Raw genomic sequence first — 14553 nt, 5'->3', positions numbered from 1 at the left:
ATTCCCGTGCTCCATGCTTCAGGTTGCCCATCTTCCCTCTCATTTTCAATATGCAAGTCCATCACCTTCCTCCTCTTCTTTCTTGATCCCTCGATTCCCGGATGAACTCACATCCTCTTTCTTGATCACTCTTTCTCGTAAGTTCACAACCTTACTTTCCTTTCTTGCTTTCGCCTTTGTGAGCTGCTCCACCCAAACCGAAATGCCCTGAAGACAGAAATACACCCACCCCAAGCCCGTACAGTCACATAGGGGGTGAGTCCGGTCGCTGACGCATCCCCACATCCCACAGCAAGCCCACCTTGCCTTGGTCCCGGCCCCCCGCACAGGCCTTCCCACCAACCCAGCCCCTCCGTAGCAGCACAGTTTCCCAGCATGCACCCCACAAAGACTTTCTTTGCCAGTCACCCCTGGCACTTACAGCAACACACCACATCAGCATCAAGAGCCCTGGGAGTGGAGAGCTGGCCAGGCCCTCACCCCGGCAGGATCCTCTTCCCCCTCCTTTAGCTGATGGCAGACAGACAAGACACCTCCCAAGAGGTGTCCAGCCCTCTCTCTCAACCACTCATGAGTACAAAAGCCCAGCCTCTACTCACCCACCCCGCCTCCCAAAACCCCACCAGCAGCCCCTGGTCCCAGCTGAACAGCAGCCAGTGCTGAAGATCTGGCTCGTGTTGTCGGACACAACCTTCCCATGGATGTCTGGGCCCCTGAGCAGTTTCCAGGGGTGGGAGGGCGCAGTCCTGATTACAGGGAGGTCCCTGTCCCAAGGGGGACATTTTCTTCCTCCTCACTCCTGACTCGCAGCTCCATCACCTTCCTCCTCTTCTTTCTTGATCCCTCCTGACTCGCAGCTCTACCACCGTCATCTTCTTTCTTGATCCCTGTTGACTTGCAGATGCACTCCAATCCTCTTTCTTGATCGCTCTTCCTCGTAGGTTCACCACCTTCCTCTTCTTTCTTGCTTTCGCCTTTGCGAGCTGCTCCACCCGAACAGAGATGCACAGAAAACAAAAATATACCCACCCCAGGCCCGTACAGTCACACGAGGGGGCGAGTCCGGTCGCTGACGCATCCCCACACCCCACCACAAGGCCACCTTGCCTTGGCCCCGGCCCCCCGCACAGGCCTTCCCACCAACCCAGCCCCTCCGTAGCAGCACAGTTTCCCAGCATGCACCCCACAAAGACTTTCTTTGCCAGTCACCCCTGGCACTTACAGCAACACACCACACCAGCATCAAGAGCCCTGGGAGTGGAGAGCTGGCCAGGCCCTCACCCCGGCAGGATCCTCTTCCCCCTCCTTTACCTGCTGGCAGACAGACACCTCCCAAGGGATGACCACCCTGCTCCCTTAACTGCTCCCAAGTCCAAGAGCCCAGCCCCTGCTCACCACCCCCACCTCCCAAAACACAGCCAACAGCCCCTGCTCCCATTTTACCACTTTACCCCCGAGCACGGTTTCTAGGGGTGGGAGGGGGACGCACTAATCACACATCGTTCCCTGTGCTTAAGGATACATTCTCCTTCTCGCTGGCTCAGGCTGCCCATCTTCCTCCTCACTCTTGACTCGTAGCTCCATCACCTTTCTCCTCTTTTGTCCCCTCCTGACTCACAGGTCCACCACTGTCATCTTCTTTCTTGACTCTGCTTGACTCACAGGTGCGCTCCAATCCTCTTTCGTGATCGCTCTTCTGTGTCAGTACACGGAAGACCGGGCACATGAGAAACTGCAAGAGTCAACAGCATGAGAACAAGCATTAGTGGAAAAATACAAGAACAAAGGACTGTATGCTATGTGATACATCAAGGACAGAGGAGTTGATACAGGATTGATGCATCAAGGACAGAGGGACAGCTTGTGATAGACAAAAAAGGTGTTTATGGCAGTGACTTTGGTGGGAACACAAAACACATCACTTATGTAATGACTAACTTAGCTAATCAACAAATGCTTGAGCAAGCATCATAGCGAGTATAAACGCAAGCCTGAATTTGTAATAAACATCTCTCATTGCACCTTAAAAGAGAGTCCGTACCGCATTCGCTACACATGGCGTCCTGGAACAGGGACTTTCAGCGTGCCTATAAAGGCAGTAGCCGCTCTGGTAGTGAAGCCCAATCGAACCAGGAAACAGGACCGGGAACCAGGACAGTGCGCGCCCACCACCAACGAAAGGTGAGCGATTGGGAACCATGGGAGGGAAGTTATCCCTTAAGCAAAGACAAACCCTGGATGTCCTTCAACATGCGCTACAAACGCAAAATCAGGATGTATCAGGGGTCTGATTGGTGAGTTTATTACAATGGATTGCTAATCATGTGCTAGACTTTCCTACAACTGGTACATTTCAGTTGGAGACATGGCACAAAGATGAATGAGAATTATATGAACAGGTAACGACTGGAGATAAAGCTGCTTGCAAATATTCATCTACTTGGGGAAAAATTATGACTACTAAGATACAGGATACAGGACTGATACATCAGGGACAGAGGGACAGCTTACTATAGAAAAAAATGCGTATATGGCAGTTACATCGCTCATGTCATGTCTAACTTAGCTAAAGAGCAAATGCTTGAGCAAGCATCATAGCGAGTATAAATGCAAACCTGAGTTTGTAATAAATGTCTCTCATGGCACCTTACCGTGAGTCCACGCCAGATTCGCTACACTCTTCCTCATAGGTTCACCACCTTCCTCTCCTTCCTTGCTTTTCCTTTGCACGCTGCTCCACCTGAAGAGAAACACACAGAGGACTGAGCTACACCAGCCCAAGGGCACTACAATCAGACAGGGGCTGAGTCCGGGGGCTGACACCTCCCCACACCCCACAACGAGCCCACCTTGCCTTGGCCCCGGCCCCTCGCACATGCCTTAGAGATATCATAGCTCAGTACAAATCCCCACAGTCCTCACCTGCTGTTTGGTGCTTGCGGAGGGTCACACTCCCTGTGCCCCAGGGCACTGGCCCTACACGGCCAAGCTCGGCAGCGGGACTGTCTGGAGCTGCCGCTGGCTGGTTCTCCAGCTTTAGGGTCACCCGCAGAAGCCCGCTCTCCTCAGCTCTGCACACCCATCCAGTTGCGCCGCCCAGGCAAAGTCAGCTTCACCCTCTGCTCTACACCTCACCTGCAAACAACCAACTCTTCAACTGACAACTGTCCAAAACCCACCGACAAACTCTCCACACCTCAGCCTTTCGTTTGCAACTGCTGCCTCTAGTGCATCTCACAGACAAGCCTTCAAAATCCCCTCATCCTGCAACAACACTCCAGCACTGATCACCTGTGGGAACAACTACCACAATACCATGCAAACACCAACCAGTTCTGGCACGGAAATATCACTTTCTCCTCAAGATTCCACCCTACACCAACTGCTGACAAACACACGCTGTCCTCACCAAAGCCAAACGCTGCAACAACCAGCGACAACTCAAATTTGCGTGGGCGGTGCAAAATTGCAGGGGTGAGCTAACGCAGAGCTGGGCTTGAAAGCTGCAGAGTGTGCACCCTGTGGTATAACGTGGCGAGCTACTGCCATTCTGCCTTCTCCCTGGGAGAAGCGCGTGAGCAGAGGCTGCTTCAAGGCACGATGGGAACGGTTTGGTTCTCCGGGCCTCTCAGGGCGAGAGCGATAAATGTGATCTGTGTCGTGGCGCAGGAACTTCCCGTACACTTGCTCCTCCATTCGGTCTCGGGTGCTGCAAGAGAGGGAGCGAGAGATTCAGGGCAAGATTGACAACCTCGGCGTCCCCGTCCCAGCCACGGGTCACCCAAACCTGCAGACATCCCGGGAGGCCCCCTAAGATTTACACTCCCCTATGCCCCACCCTTGAAGCCTGGACATCGCCAGAACCATAGAGCAAGTATTTCTTGAGGAGGCACCCAAAGGGTCCGTGTTCTCTTTCAGGCAGATGCTAGCGCAAGATTGCAAATCATCTCACAGCTACCAGGAAGGTAAAAAATAACGTCTTGAAATGGGAAAGGAACAGGTATTGTTTCTCTTCATCACCTCCCTCATTGCCACGTTATCAAGGTCTCCCGCAATGTTCCACAGGAAACTTGAAGCTTGGAATTCCTGGTATTCTGAACCTGGGCAAGAAAGGAAGAAAAGCATGAGACTGATCATAAAGAGGGTGGCTGCTCGTAACATGGAAAGAGCAGTAACAAGGTAAAAAGATATCACTTTTCCTTAGAGAGCTCTCAAAGCTGCCTGTTAAGGACAAGAAAAACAAACTTGTGACGGACCATTACTTAAAATCCAAGGCCCAGGAAGCGATCTAATGCACATTGAAACGCGGGCCACGAGACAGTGGAAGTGCCACGAGCTGAGACTGAAGGGACAGAGGATGAATTTCCAAAGAAGTTTAGGTTTCGATGTCAAAACGGAAAATTCTACGTCATTAAAATATAATGCAAAAGTCAGTGTAAAATCAAGTAAGGCAACGACTCCAAATGAACTCCCAGGCGCTTCAGTCACTCAGCAGATCAAAAATGCGGATCATTTCTCACCTGCCCACCTCCCAAACCCCAGCCTATGTCCCCTGCTTCCAGCTTACCTGAGCCCAGATTAAAGGAGGATTTCAGAGGCCATGCCAAGTTCTGCTGCTCCTCGTTCGGGTTGCCAGTCTTCCTCCTCGCTCTGGAATTGCAGGTCAACTGCCTTCCTGTTCTTCTTTGATTGACGCTGAGCTGCCGCGTTACCCGCTGCCGTCTGAGCGGATCTCGGGGAGCCTCTGGAACCGCCAGAGCGCTCCCCCCACCAACATTCTCTTGCCTTGTTTTCGGGGTTCCTCTTCACCAGCTGAGGCGCCCTCCCACCCCCCGCCGCCCTCTTACCTTTTTCTAGAGGTCTCTTGAGCCACCAGCAAGCTCCCCCGCACCTTCCCTCAGCGATCTTGGCCCGCCAGAGGCCTGCCCCTCGTCAGCCTCCTCCCCTTTTCCTGGGTGCTGCTTGAACCACTGGTGGGCTCCCCTCCACCATCCTCTCGTCCTTTGTAGGGGAGTCTCGTGACTCACCAGAGCGCTCTCCGCCGTTGCCTTGCTGGGGTTATTGACACCGCTTGACTTGCCAGAGCGCTCCCCCTCGCAGTTCTCTTGTTGGATTTCTTGGGACCTTTTGAACCATTGGAACAACGGGAATGCTCCCCCCCACTGTGACCTTGCCTTTCTTCAGTGCGATCTTGACGTGCTGGAGCACTTCCCCGCGCCGTCCTCTTGCCTTTTACTGGGGAGTCTCTTGAATATCCACAGCACTCCCCCCTGCCATCCTTTACCAGATTTTTTGACACTTCTTGACATCTCGGAGTGCTCTCACTCACCCTTGTCTTGCCTATTTTCAGGGCGCTCCTGTCCCGCTGGATGCTCCTCCCTGCTGTCCTATTGCCAGATTGAGAATTCTCGACCTGTCCCAGCGCTACCCCACCGTCCTTCTGCCTTCTACCTGGGAAGTTACTTGAAGAACTGGAGCACTCCCCCCTGCTGTCCTCTTGCCTTTCTTCACTGAGATTTTGGCCTGCCAGAGCACTCCTCCCTGTTGTCCTCTTACTGGATTTCTTGGGACCTCTTGACCCACTGGGTTTCTCCTCCTGCTGTCCTTTTGCCTTTCTTTAGTACAATCTCAGCCTGCTGGAGCGCTCCCCCTCGCCGTCCTCCTGCTGGATTTCTTGGAACCTCTTGACCCCTTAGGGCGTTCCCCCTGCCACCCTCTTGTGGTTTTTGGGGGAGTCTTGTGATCAACCAGGCCGTTTCCCTCCACCATCCTCTTCCCCTTTTCCTGGGTGCTTCTTGATCCACCAGAGTGCTCTCAAAGCTGCCTGTTACCATCCTCTAACCATTCTCTTGCCTTTTTTGGTGGAGTCTTGTGACTCACCGGAGCGTTCTCCACCATTGTCTTGCTGGATTTGTTGACATCGCTTGACCTGCCGGAGCGCTCGCCCTCACAGTTCTCTTCCTGGATATCTTGGGACATTTTGAACCACTGGGGGGCTCCCACCCGCCATCCTCTTACCGCATTTATTGAGACGTCCTGATCTGCCAGAGCGTTCCCCCTCGCCGTCCTTTTGCTGGATTTCTTGGGATGCCTTAAACAACTGTGGGGCTCCCACCCACCATCCTCTAACCGCATTTATCGACATTTCCTGATCTGCTGGAGCGCTCCCCCTTGCCGTCCTCTTGCTGGATTTCTTGGGATCTCTTGGACCACTGGGGGGGCTCCCACCCGCCATCCTCTTACCGCATTTATTGAGACTTCCTGATCTGCTGGATTGCTCTCCCCCTGGCCTTCCTCTTGCACTTTTTTGGGGGAGTCTTCTTCACACATCCGAGCGCTCTCCCTCACCCTTGTCTTGCCTCTAGTCAGGGCGCTCTTCTCCCGCTGGAACGCTCCTCCCCGCCATCCTATTGCCAGACTGAGAATTCTTGACCTGCCGCAGTCCTGCCCCACCATGCTCCTGCCTTCTGCCTGGGAAGTCACTTGAAGAACTGGAGCCCTCTCCCCCGCTGTCCTCTTGCCTTTTCCTCAGTGGGATTTTGGCCTGCTAAAGAGCTCCTCCCTGTCGTCCTCCTGCTGGATTTCTTGGGACTTCTTGACCCATTAGGGCGTTCCCCCTGCCACCCTCTTGTGGTTTTTGGGGGAGTCTTGTGACCAACCAGGCCGTTTCCCCCCACCATCCTCTTCCCCTTTTCCTGGGTGCTTCTTGATCCACCAGAGTGCTCCCCTGCACCATTCTTTTGCCTTTTTTGGGAGAGTCTTGTGACTCGCCGGAGAGTTCTCCACCATTGTCTTGCTGGATTTCTTGACATCGCTTGACCTGCCGGAGCGCTCCCCCTCGCAGTTCTCTTGCTGGATTTCTTGGGACGTCTTAAACAACTGAGGGGCTCACACCCACCATCCTCTAACTGCATTTATCGAGATTTCCTGATCTGCCGGAGCGCTCGCCCCTGCTGTCCTCTTGCTGGGTTTCTTGGGACCTCTTGACCCACACGAGCTCTCCTCCCCACCGTCTTCTTGCCGGACTTATTGAGACTTCTTGACCCGCCAGAGTGTTCCCCCTCATCATCCTCCTGCCTTTTTCTGGGGATTCTCTTCAACAACTGAAGAGCTCCCCCGCACTGTCCTCTTCCCTTTTTTCTGGGTGATTCGTGAATCACCGGTGAGCTTCTCCTTACCACCCTCTTGGGCTTTTTTCAGAGCAACCTTGACCCATCAGAGCACCCCCTCACCGTCCTCTTGCCAGATGTACTGAGGGTTCTTCATCTGCCACAGCGCTCCCCCACGCCGTCCTCTTGCTGGATTTCCTGGAACCTTGTGAACCACTGAGGGGCTCCCACCCACCATCCTTTTACCGCATTTATTGAGACGTCCTGATCTGCCAGAGCGCTACCCCTCGCCGTCCTCTTGCTGGATTTCTTGGGATCTCTTGGACCACTGAGGGGGCTCCCACCCGCGATCCTCTTACCGCATTTATCGAGACTTCCTGATCTGCTGGAGCGCTCCCCCTCGCCGTCCTCTTGTTGGATTTCTTGGGTCCTCTTGACCCATTAGGGCGTTCCCCCTGCCACCCTCTTGTGTTTTCTGGGGGAGTCTTGTGACCAACCAGAGTGCTCCCCCCCACCATCTTCTTCCCCTTTTCCTGGGTGCTTCTTGATCCACCAGAGTGCTCCCCTGCACCATTCTCTTGCCTTTTTTGGGGGGAATCTTGTGATTCACCGGAGCGTTTTCCACCATTGTCTTGCTGGATTTCTTGACACCGCTTGACCTGTTGGAGCGCTCTCCCTCACAGTTCTCTTGCTGGATATCTTGGGACCTCTTGAACCACTGGGGAGCTCCCACCTGCCACCTTCTTACCACATTTATTGAGACTTCCTGATCTGCTGGATTGCTCTCCCCACCGGCCTTCCTCTTGCACTTTTTGGGGGAGTCTTCTTGACACGTCCGAGTGCTCTCCCTCACCCTTGTCTTGCCTCTAGTCAGGGCACTCTTCTCCCGCTGGAACGCTCCTCCCCGCCATCCTATTGCCAGACTGAGAATTCTTGACCTGCCGCAGTCCTGCCCCGCCATGCTCCTGCCTTCTGCCTGGGAAGTCACTTGAAGAACTGGAGCGCTCTCCCCCGCTGTCCTCTTGCCTTTCCTCAGTGGGATTTTGGCCTGCTAAAGAGCTCCTCCCTGTCGTCCTCTTGCTGGATTTCTTGGTACCTCTTGACCCACTGGGTCTCTCCTCCTGCCGTCCTTTTGCCTTTCCTTAGTACATCCTTGGTCTGCTGGAGTGCTCCCCCCCACCATCCTCTTGCTGGATTTCTCGGGACCCCTTGTCCCATATAGGACATTCCCCCCCACCACCATCCTGGTGTGTTTTTTAGGAGAGTCTTGTGATCGACCAGAGCGCTCCCCCCTTGACATCCTCTTCCCCTTTTTCTGGGTGACTTTTGAACCACTGGTGAACTCTCCCCCATCATCCTCTTGCCACATATATTGAGACTTGTTGATCCGCCAGAGCGCTTCCCCCACTGTCCTCTTGCCAGATTTACTGATACCTCTTGTCCTGTCAGAGCGCTCCCTCTCGCAGTCCTCTTTGTTCAGTTTGTAAGGCAGGAGGGGGGATCTCTGATTACAGAAAGGTCCCTTTGTTCTAGGAGACATTCCCGTGCTCCATGCTTCAGGTTGCCCATCTTCCCTCTCATTTTCAATATGCACGTCCATCACCTTCCTCCTCTTCTTTCTTGATCCCTCGACTCCCGGATGAACTCAAATCCTCTTTCTTGATCACTCTTTCTCGTAAGTTCACAACCTTACTTTCCTTTCTTGCTTTCGCCTTTGTGAGCTGCTCCACCCAAACCGAAATGCCCTGAAGACAGAAATACACCCACCCCAAGCCCGTACAGTCACATAGGGGGTGAGTCCGCTCGCTGACGCATCCCCACATCCCACAGCAAGCCCACCTTGCCTTGGCCCCGGCCCCCCGCACAGGCCTTCCCACCAACCCAGCCCCTCCGGAGCAGCACAGTTTCCCAGCATGCACCCCACAAAGACTTTCTTTGCCAGTCACCCCTGGCACTTATAGCAACACACCACATCAGCATCAAGAGCCCTGGGAGTGGAGAGCTGGCCAGGCCCTCACCCCGGCAGGATCCTCTTCCCCCTCCTTTAGCTGATGGCAGACAGACAAGACACCTCCCAAGAGGTGTCCAGCCCTCTCTCTCAACCACTCATGAGTACAAAAGCCCAGCGTCTACTCACCCACCCCGCCTCCCAAAACCCCACCAGCAGCCCCTGGTCCCAGCTGAACAGCAGCCAGTGCTGAAGATCTGGCTCGTGTTGTCGGACACAACCTTCCCATGGATGTCTGGGCCCCTGAGCAGTTTCCAGGGGTGGGAGGGCGCAGTCCTGATTACAGGGAGGTCCCTGTCCCAAGGGGGACATTTTCTTCCTCCTCACTCCTGACTCGCAGCTCCATCACCTTCCTCCTCTTCTTTCTTGATCCCTCCTGACTCGCAGCTCTACCACCGTCATCTTCTTTCTTGATCCCTGTTGACTTGCAGATGCACTCCAATCCTCTTTCTTGATCGCTCTTCCTCGTAGGTTCACCACCTTCCTCTTCTTTCTTGCTTTCGCCTTTGCGAGCTGCTCCACCCGAACAGAGATGCACAGAAAACAAAAATATACCCACCCCAGGCCCGTACAGTCACACGAGGGGGCGAGTCTGGTCGCTGACCCATCCCCACACCCCACCACAAGGCCACCTTGCCTTGGCCCCGGCCCCCCGCACAGGCCTTCCCACCAACCCAGCCCCTCCGTAGCAGCACAGTTTCCCAGCATGCACCCCACAAAGACTTTCTTTGCCAGTCACCCCTGGCACTTACAGCAACACACCACACCAGCATCAAGAGCCCTGGGAGTGGAGAGCTGGCCAGGCCCTCACCCCGGCAGGATCCTCTTCCCCCTCCTTTACCTGCTGGCAGACAGACACCTCCCAAGGGATGACCACCCTGCTCCCTTAACTGCTCCCAAGTCCAAGAGCCCAGCCCCTGCTCACCACCCCCACCTCCCAAAACACAGCCAACAGCCCCTGCTCCCATTTTATCACTTTACCCCCGAGCACGGTTTCTAGGGGTGGGAGGGGGACGCACTAATCACAGATCGTTCCCTGTGCTTAAAGATACATTCTCCTTCTCGCTGGCTCAGGCTGCCCATCTTCCTCCTCACTCTTGACTCGTAGCTCCATCACCTTTCTCCTCTTTTGTCCCCTCCTGACTCACAGGTCCACCACTGTCATCTTCTTTCTTGACTCTGCTTGACTCACAGGTGCGCTCCAATCCTCTTTCGTGATCGCTCTTCTGTGTCAGTACACGGAAGACCGGGCACATGAGAAACTGCAAGAGTCAACAGCATGAGAACAAGCATTAGTGGAAAAATACAAGAACAAAGGACTGTATGCTATGTGATACATCAAGGACAGAGGAGTTGATACAGGATTGATGCATCAAGGACAGAGGGACAGCTTGTGATAGACAAAAAAGGTGTTGATGGCAGTGACTTTGGTGGGAACACAAAACACATCACTTATGTAATGACTAACTTAGCTAATCAACAAATGCTTGAGCAAGCATCACAGCGAGTATAAACGCAAGCCTGAATTTGTAATAAACATCTCTCATTGCACCTTAAAAGAGAGTCTGTACCGCATTCGCTACAAATGGCGCCCTGGAACAGGGACTTTCAGCGTGCCTATAAAGGCAGTAGCCGCTCTGGTAGCGAAGCCCAATCGAACCAGGAAACAGGACCGGGAACCAGGACAGTGCGCGCCCACCACCAACGAAAGGTGAGCGATTGGGAACCATGGGAGGGAAGTTATCCCTTAAGCAAAGACAAACCCTGGATGTCCTTCAACATGCGCTACAAACGCAAAATCAGGATGTATCAGGGGTCTGATTGGTGAGGTTATTACAATGGATTGCTAATCATGTGCTAGACTTTCCTACAACTGGTACATTTCAGTTGGAGACATGGCACAAAGATGAATGAGAATTATATGAACAGGTAACGACTGGAGATAAAGCTGCTTGCAAATATTCATCTACTTGGGGAAAAATTATGACTACTAAGATACAGGATACAGGACTGATACATCAGGGACAGAGGGACAGCTTACTATAGAAAAAAATGCGTATATGGCAGTTACATCGCTCATGTCATGTCTAACTTAGCTAAAGAGCAAATGCTTGAGCAAGCATCATAGCGAGTATAAATGCAAACCTGAGTTTGTAATAAATGTCTCTCATGGCACCTTACCGTGAGTCCACGCCAGATTCGCTACACTCTTCCTCATAGGTTCACCACCTTCCTCTCCTTCCTTGCTTTTCCTTTGCACGCTGCTCCACCTGAAGAGAAACACACAGAGGACTGAGCTACACCAGCCCAAGGGCACTACAATCAGACAGGGGCTGAGTCCGGGGGCTGACACCTCCCCACACCCCACAACGAGCCCACCTTGCCTTGGCCCCGGCCCCTCGCACATGCCTTAGAGATATCATAGCTCAGTACAAATCCCCACAGTCCTCACCTGCTGTTTGGTGCTTGCGGAGGGTCACACTCCCTGTGCCCCAGGGCACTGGCCCTACACAGCCAAGCTCGGCAGCGGGACTGTCTGGAGCTGCCGCTGGCTGGTTCTCCAGCTTTAGGGTCACCCGCAGAAGCCCGCTCTCCTCAGCTCTGCACACCCATCCAGTTGCGCCGCCCAGGCAAAGTCAGCTTCACCCTCTGCTCTACACCTCACCTGCAAACAACCAACTCTTCAACTGACAACTGTCCAAAACCCACCGACAAACTCTCCACACCTCAGCCTTTCGTTTGCAACTGCTGCCTCTAGTGCATCTCACAGACAAGCCTTCAAAATCCCCTCATCCTGCAATAACACTCCAGCACTGATCACCTGCGGGAACAACTACCACAATACCATGCAAACACCAACCAGTTCTGGCATGGAAATATCACTTTCTCCTCGAGATTCCACCCTACACCAACTGCTGACAAACACACGCTGTCCTCACCAAAGCCAAACGCTGCAACAACCAGCGACAACTCAAATTTGCGTGGGCGGTGCAAAATTGCAGGGGTGAGCTAACGCAGAGCTGGGCTTGAAAGCTGCAGAGTGTGCACCCTGTGGTATAACGTGGCGAGCTACTGCCATTCTGCCTTCTCCCTGGGAGAAGCGCGTGAGCAGAGGCTGCTTCAAGGCACGATGGGAACGGTTTGGTTCTCCGGGTCTCTCAGGGCGAGAGCGATAAATGTGATCTGTGTCGTGGCGCAGGAACTTCCCGTACACTTGCTCCTCCATTCGGTCTCGGGTGCTGCAAGAGAGGGAGCGAGAGATTCAGGGCAAGATTGACAACCTCGGCGTCCCCGTCCCAGCCACGGGTCACCCAAACCTGCAGACATCCCGGGAGGCCCCCTAAGATTTATACTCCCCTATGCCCCACCCTTGAAGCCTGGACATCGCCAGAACCATAGAGCAAGTATTTCTTGAGGAGGCACCCAAAGGGTCCGTGTTCTCTTTCAGGCAGATGCTAGCGCAAGATTGCAAATCATCTCACAGCTACCAGGAAGGTAAAAAATAACGTCTTGAAATGGGAAAGGAACAGGTATTGTTTCTCTTCATCACCTCCCTCATTGCCACGTTATCAAGGTCTCCCGCAATGTTCCACGGGAAACTTGAAGCTTGGAATTCCTGGTATTCTGAACCTGGGCAAGAAAGGAAGAAAAGCATGAGACTGATCATAAAGAGGGTGGCTGCTCGTAACATGGAAAGAGCAGTAACAAGGTAAAAAGATATCACTTTTCCTTAGAGAGCTCTCAAAGCTGCCTGTTAAGGACAAGAAAAACAAACTTGTGACGGACCATTACTTAAAATCCAAGGCCCAGGAAGCGATCTAATGTACATTGAAACGCGGGCCACGAGACAGTGGAAGTGCCACGAGCTGAGACTGAAGGGACAGAGGATGAATTTCCAAAGAAGTTTAGGTTTCGATGTCAAAACGGAAAATTCTACGTCATTAAAATATAATGCAAAAGTCAGTGTAAAATCAAGTAAGGCAACGACTCCAAATGAACTCCCAGGCGCTTCAGTCACTCAGCAGATCAAAAATGCGGATCATTTCTCACCTGCCCACCTCCCAAACCCCAGCCTATGTCCCCTGCTTCCAGCTTACCTGAGCCCAGATTAAAGGAGGATTTCAGAGGCCATGCCAAGTTCTGCTGCTCCTCGTTCGGGTTGCCAGTCTTCCTCCTCGCTCTGGAATTGCAGGTCAACCGCCTTCCTGTTCTTCTTTGATTGACGCTGAGCTGCCGCGTTACCCGCTGCCGTCTGAGCGGATCTCGGGGAGCCTCTGGAACCGCCAGAGCGCTCCCCCCACCAACATTCTCTTGCCTTGTTTTCGGGGTTCCTCTTCACCAGCTGAGGCGCCCTCCCACCCCCCGCCGCCCTCTTACCTTTTTCTAGAGGTCTCTTGAGCCACCAGCAAGCTCCCCCGCACCTTCCCTCAGCGATCTTGGCCCGCCAGAGGCCTGCCCCTCGCCAGCCTCCTCCCCTTTTCCTGGGTGCTGCTTGAACCACTGGTGGGCTCCCCTCCACCATCCTCTCGTCCTTTGTAGGGGAGTCTCGTGACTCACCAGAGCGCTCTCCGCCGTTGCCTTGCTGGGGTTATTGACACCGCTTGACTTGCCAGAGCGCTCCCCCTCGCAGTTCTCTTGTTGGATTTCTTGGGACCTTTTGAACCATTGGAACAACGGGAATGCTCCCCCCCACTGTGACCTTGCCTTTCTTCAGTGCGATCTTGACGTGCTGGAGCACTTCCCCGCGCCGTCCTCTTGCCTTTTACTGGGGAGTCTCTTGAATATCCACAGCACTCCCCCCTGCCATCCTTTACCAGATTTTTTGACACTTCTTGACATCTCGGAGTGCTCTCACTCACCCTTGTCTTGCCTATTTTCAGGGCGCTCCTGTCCCGCTGGATGCTCCTCCCTGCTGTCCTATTGCCAGATTGAGAATTCTCGACCTGTCCCAGCGCTACCCCACCGTCCTTCTGCCTTCTACCTGGGAAGTCACTTGAAGAACTGGAGCACTCCCCCCTGCTGTCCTCTTGCCTTTCTTCACTGAGATTTTGGCCTGCCAGAGCACTCCTCCCTGTTGTCCTCTCACTGGATTTCTTGGGACCTCTTGACCCACTGGGTTTCTCCTCCTGCTGTCCTTTTGCCTTTCTTTAGTACAATCTCAGCCTGCTGGAGCGCTCCCCCTCGCCGTCCTCCTGCTGGATTTCTTGGAACCTCTTGACCCCTTAGGGCGTTCCCCCTGCCACCCTCTTGTGGTTTTTGGGGGAGTCTTGTGATCAACCAGGCCGTTTCCCCCCACCATCCTCTTCCCCTTTTCCTGGGTGCTTCTTGATCCACCAGAGTGCTCTCAAAGCTGCCTGTTACCATCCTCTAACCATTCTCTTGCCTTTTTTGGTGGAGTCTTGTGACTCACCGGAGCGTTCTCCACCATTGTCTTGC

The 14553-nt window shown here is 53.7% G+C and overlaps 2 long non-coding RNA genes across 2 annotated transcripts; both read right to left on the bottom strand.

Annotated features, from left to right (window-relative positions):
• Window positions 1–2963: 2963 nt before the first annotated feature.
• Window positions 2964–9206, bottom strand: LOC139826838 (uncharacterized). The gene is made up of 3 exons (XR_011736963.1): window positions 4568–9206; window positions 4021–4100; window positions 2964–3709 (listed from the first exon to the last, which is right to left on the bottom strand). It is a non-coding gene; the product is annotated as an uncharacterized lncRNA (long non-coding RNA).
• Window positions 9207–11698: 2492 nt separating this feature from the next.
• On the bottom strand, window positions 11699–14528 carry LOC139826834 (uncharacterized). Its single transcript, XR_011736959.1, has 3 exons — window positions 13215–14528; window positions 12668–12747; window positions 11699–12356 (listed from the first exon to the last, which is right to left on the bottom strand). It is a non-coding gene; the product is annotated as an uncharacterized lncRNA (long non-coding RNA).
• Between the last annotated feature and the right edge of the window lie 25 nt (window positions 14529–14553).

This window comes from Patagioenas fasciata, unplaced genomic scaffold (assembly GCF_037038585.1).
Source record: "Patagioenas fasciata isolate bPatFas1 unplaced genomic scaffold, bPatFas1.hap1 Unplaced_298, whole genome shotgun sequence".
Classification (NCBI taxonomy): domain Eukaryota; kingdom Metazoa; phylum Chordata; class Aves; order Columbiformes; family Columbidae; genus Patagioenas; species Patagioenas fasciata.
This window is presented reverse-complemented; position numbering and strand designations above follow the sequence as displayed.